Raw genomic sequence first — 6,000 nt, 5'->3', positions numbered from 1 at the left:
ACACAGGGAAGAAAGGTAAGCAGCAGGATACGGACCCTGGACTTCAGGAAAGCAGACTTCGACTCCCTCAGGGAACGGATGGGTAGGATCCCCTGGGGGACTAACATGAAGGGGAAAGGAGTCCAGGAGAGCTGGCTGTATTTCAGGGAATCCCTGTTGAGGTTACAGGGACAAACCATCCCGATGTGTCGAAAGAATAGTAAATATGGCAGGCGACCAGCTTGGCTTAACGGTGAAATCCTAGCGGATCTTAAACATAAAAAAGAAGCTTACAAGAAGTGGAAGGTTGGACATATGACCAGGGAAGAGTATAAAAATATTGCTCGGACATGTAGGAATGAAATCAGGAGGGCCAAATCGCACCTGGAACTGCAGCTAGCGAGAGATGTCAAGAGTAACAAGAAGGATTTCTTCAGGTATGTTGGCAACAAGAAGAAAGCCAAGGAAAGTGTGGGCCCCTTAATGAATGAGGGAGGCAACCTAGTGAGAGAGGATGTGGAAAAAGCTAATGTACTCAATGCTTTTTTTGCCTCTGTCTTCACTAACAAGGTCAGCTCCCAGACTGCTGCGCTGGGCATCACAACATAGGGAATAGATGGCCAGCCCTCTGTGGAGAAAGAGGTGGTTAGGGACTATTTAGAAAAGCTGGACAGGCACAAGTCCATGGGGCCGGACGAGTTGCATCCGAGAGTGCTAAAGGAATTGGCGGCTGTGATTGCAGAGCCGTTGGCCATTACCTTTGAAAACTCGTGGCGAACGGGGGAAATCCCGGATGACTGGAAAAAGGCTAATGTAGTGCCAATCTTTAAAAAAGGGAAGAAGGAGGATCCTGGGAACTACAGGCCAGTCAGCCTCACCTCAGTCCCCGGAAAAATCATGGAGCAGGTCCTCAAAGAATCAATCCTGAAGCACTTACATGAGAGGAAAGTGATCAGGAACAGTCAGCATGGATTCACCAAGGGAAGGTCATGCCTGACTAATCTAATAGCCTTCTGTGATGAGATTACTGGTTCTGTGGATGAAGGGAAAGCAGTGGATGTATTGTTTCTTGACTTTAGCAAAGCTTTTGACACGGTCTCCCACAGTATTCTTGTCAGCAAGTTAAAGAAGTATGGGCTGGATGAATGCACTATAAGGTGGGTAGAAAATTGGCTAGATTGTCAGGCTCAACGGGTAGTGATCAATGGCTCCATGTCTAGTTGGCAGCCGGTGTCAAGTGGAGTGCCCCAAGGGTCGGTCCTGGGGCCGGTTTTGTTCAATATCTTCATAAATGATCTGGAGGATGGTGTGGATTGCACTCTCAGCAAATTTGCGGATGATACTAAACTGGGAGGAGTGGTAGATACGCTGGAGGGCAGGGATAGGATACAGAGGGACCTAGACAAATTGGAGGATTGGGCCAAAAGAAATCTGATGAGGTTCAATAAGGATAAGTGCAGGGTCCTGCACTTAGGACGGAAGAACCCAATGCACAGCTACAGACTAGGGACCGAATGGCTAGGCAGCAGTTCTGTGGAAAAGGACCTAGGGGTGACAGTGGACGAGAAGCTGGATATGAGTCAGCAGTGTGCCCTTGTTGCCAAGAAGGCCAATGGCATTTTGGGATGTATAAGTAGGGGTATAGCGAGCAGATCAAGGGACGTGATCGTCCCCCTCTATTCACATTGGTGAGGCCTCATCTGGAGTACTGTGTCCAGTTTTGGGCCCCACACTTCAAGAAGGATGTGGATAAATTGGAGAGAGTCCAGCAGAGGGCAACAAAAATGATTAGGGGTCTGGAACACATGACTTATGAGGAGAGGCTGAGGGAACTGGGATTGTTTAGTCTGCAGAAGAGAAAAATGAGGGGGGATTTGATAGCTGCTTTCAACTACCTGAGAGGTGGTTCCAGAGAGGATGGTTCTAGACTATTCTCAGTGGTAGAAGAGGACAGGACAAGGAGTAATGGTCTCAAGTTGCAGTGGGGGAGGTTTAGGTTGGATATTAGAAAAAACTTTTTCACTAGGAGGGTGGTGAAACACTGGAATGCGTTACCTAGGGAGGTGGTAGAATCTCCTTCCTTAGAAGTTTTTAAGGTCAGGCTTGACAAAGCCCTGGCTGGGATGATTTAATTGGGGATTGGTCCTGCTTTGAGCAGGGGGTTGGACTAGATGGCCTCCTGAGGTCCCTTCCAACCCTGATATTCTATGATTCTATGTATCTGAAAGTACTAACAAGAAATCAGCTTTTGCTTGGGACCAGTGGCATGAACAGGGCTGGCCTTACCATGAGGCGAACTGAGGTGGTCACCTCAGGTGCCAGACTGTGGGGGGCACCACTAGGACCCAGAGCATAGAAAATTGTGTCTGCGGCTGGTGCATATGTATTCTCTGTGCTCTAGATGCACAGAGATGGTGGAGTGCTGTGCTGGAGGAAGGAGGGCACAAGAGACATAACAGGCAGGCAGGAGAAAAGGTGAGAGGGAATAACAGAAAGCAACAGGAGCTGCAAGGAGAGAGAGGAGGAGGAGCCTCTTATGTACCTCTCTAGCACCCCCAGGAGCCTGGACTGATTAACACCAGCTTCTCAGAGAGCTTCCTGAACCCACTTGAGGAGAAGAGGCAGTCAACCGAAGTAGTAGGAGCCAGTTAGGTCCTTAAGATGCTGATATCTTCCCTCACTCAGGCCCTGCTACCAGCCTGCTTATTTGTCCCCTTCAATTAAGTTGAGAGCTACTATAGCTTGCACAGAACAGCAGTCATGAGGGAAAAGAAAACGCCCCTCTCGGGCAGCATTCAGAAAAAGCAAAAAAGCAAAGGAAGCTTTTCTATCTAAGCAAGAAGGAGCTCTCCTGAGATACATACACACAAATGTTTATGGTGAGTCTTCTGGCCCCAGTGAGGATGTGAGTGGTAAGGAGATGCCTGATCTTCCAGTTTGTCAGAGTGCAGGTGACTTGGCAGCTACTGCAGCATCCATATCTCCATCTCAAATGGATGTAACCATGCACATTCCTGAAAAGTGTAGATAAGAGAAGAGTGGTGGAGGCGCAAGAAATAGCTGCTGCTGAGTTTAGTTCCTTAAGTCTAGATGATCCAGGACTGTGGATCCACTTGAGCAGTAGCCTGAGGGACTTTCTTGTACTGCATAGGCCACAGCAAGTGAAAAACTTCATGTTCCCCAAAGACAATGAAAATAGAAGTTTCCATCCAACGCATTACTGGTGTGAAATCCACAATGGTGACAAAGTGGAGAGGCCATGGTTTATGTACTCAAAAAACCCAGAATGCTGCATACTGTTTTTGTTGCAAACTCTTCCAGTCTAATGTTCCAGCCACATTGGGTTCTACAGAAACAAAGGACTGGAAAAATCTGGCTAGAAATCTGGCATGCCATGAGAAGGCAGCAAATCACCAGAGAGCATTCCATAGGTGGAAAGAGTTTGAGATGAGACTAAGGTTAAAGGCCACCATAGATGATCAGCATCAAGAAAAGATTGCATCAGAGTCTCTTTACTGGCAAAATGTTCTGAAAAGACTCATTGCCATTGTGAGAATGCTTGCTACCCAAAACCTAGCACTGCGTGGCACTTCAGATCAGCTGTATGTGCCAAACAATGGAAACTTCCTTTAAATTGTGGAGCTGACGGCTGAGTTTGATGCTGTACTCCAGGAGCATCTAAGAAGAGTCACCACCCAAGAAATGTACACACAACACTACCTTGGAAAAACTATTCAAAATGAGATCATACGGTTACTGGCAAAAAAAGTCAAACAGAATATTGTGGCAGATCTGAAGTCAGCAAGATATTATTCTGGACTGCACACCTGACATCAGCCATACGGAACAAATTACTTTAATGGTGCATTTTGTAACAACAACAGAACCTAGTGAAAATGTCCCTGCAAAGATGTCAGAGAGCATTTTCTAGAATTTATTGACGTTGATGATACTACATGAGCTGGTATGACAAATGTGCTTATTAAAAAGCTGGAAGATACGGGAATTGGAATAGGTGACATGAGAGGTCAGGCTACTATAATGGTGCCAACATGAGAGGAAAGAACAGAGGAGTGCAGACATGGATCCAAGAGTTAAACCCTCGAGCTTTTTTTGTCCCATGCAGTTCTCATTCATTGAACTTGGTGGTCAGTGATGCAGCATCAGCTTCTAGTGAGGCTGCTGAATTTTTTAATGTAATTCAAAGCATCCATGTGTTTTTCTCTGCATCAACTCATTGATGGCAAATTTGGAAGCAACATCTGGGAACATCCTCTCTGACACTGAAACCACTGAGAGCCACACGATGGGAAAGTTGAGTGGAGGCAATAAAGCCTATCGAACACCAAATTGGGAAGATAGATGATGCCATAGTTGCCATTATGGAGGATAATGCTATGACAGGAACTGTTCGTGGGAGAACAGTGGCAGAGGGAAATGGAATCACCAGAAACATACGTAACTTGAAATTTCTGTGTGGCTTAGTGTTGTAGCATGACATACTGTTTGAAATAAATGTTGTAAGCAAGAGACTCCAAGGTGTTGACCTTAATATATCTGGAGCAATGGAACAACTGGACAAAGCAAAGTCTTACGAGTCTGATGAGGGATTTCAAAACGTTCTGAAGAGTGCACAGAAGTTGGCAGAGAAACTGCACACTGAAGCTATTTTCCCACCCATTCAGGAATACAAGAGTCACCGAAGAAGACATTTTGATTACGAGGCACGGGATAATCCCATAAAAGACCCCCAAACAACAATTCAAAGTTGATTTCTTTAACCAGGTGCTAGATTGTGCAATACAGTCAGTTGAAGAATGTTTCATGCAGCTCAAGGAACACAGGGGTATATTTGGGATGTTCCAAAACTCCTCACTATACCCGAAGAAGACCTACACCAGCAATGCAGGGCACTAGAGACAGTGTTGACACATGATAACGTGCGATATTGATGCGAGTGATTTAGGTGATGAACTGAAAGCCCTTTCAAGATACATTTCAGCAGGATCAACTCCAAAGGCTGTTCTGGAATATATGTGCACAAATAAGATGACCACCCTCTTTCCAAATGCTTTTGTTGCTCTGCGCATACTTCTAACACGTCATGTAACAGTTGCCAGTGGAGAACGCAGCTTCTCCAAGCTGAAGTTAATAAAAACACATCTACGCTCCACAATGACACATGAGAGGCTGGTCGGCCTTGCAACCTTCTCAACAGAGCATGAGCTGGCCCAGACTGTGGACCATCTTTGCAACCATGAAGGCACAGAAAGCACCACTTTGATTATTCAAACAGATAAGAATGCCAATGTTTACTGTGCAGACAAGAAAAGTTACATTTGCTGTTGAGGCGTTTGAAAGTTAAGTAAAAAGAAAAGGAGGACTTGTGGCACCTTAGAGACTAACACATTTATTTGAGCATAAGCTTTCGTGAGCTACAGCTCACTTAAGTGTTACTTAAAATTTTTGAACAAGGCATTTTAAGTTGTTAGTTCTCCTTTATTGGGGTAGGTAGCAGAGCAGTATCATGAGAGGAGTAGAACAGGAAGAAGGCAGAATTGAGACCTTTCAAAGTTTTGGCCCAAGCGAGGGGGCATGAGGGCGTCAATTGAGCTCCCTGCCTCAGGTCCCAAAATGTTGTGGGCCAGCTCTGGGCATGAATCACGAACTGAACTAGCCTGAGCATTGGAGACTTAACTATAAGCTGCTGCCTTTTTGTCCATTTCCTTCCTGCAGTCAATCCTCTTCACCTTTCCAAGCTCAGAGAATGACAAAAATCCACCAATTAATGCTAGTGAATATCAAAAGGTTGAAAGTATCCAGTTCCAGAGCCTCTGCAGAACATCTGTGACCCCCAGTAGACTCCAGATCTTTACTACCTGCTCTTAGCTTTTAGAGTGGGGGAAAGGGTGAGAGGTCCAGTGGCTTTTGCGGCTTTTCAAAGGGAAGCTGGTAGCAAGACATGGAATACTGAGATTCCCCAACACCCTGATGAGTCATACAGTTTAAAGTGAGAGAGAA

The sequence above is a fragment of the Caretta caretta genome, chromosome 1 (assembly GCF_965140235.1).
Source record: "Caretta caretta isolate rCarCar2 chromosome 1, rCarCar1.hap1, whole genome shotgun sequence".
Lineage (NCBI taxonomy): Eukaryota > Metazoa > Chordata > Testudines > Cheloniidae > Caretta > Caretta caretta.
Note: the sequence above shows the minus strand (reverse complement) of the source record.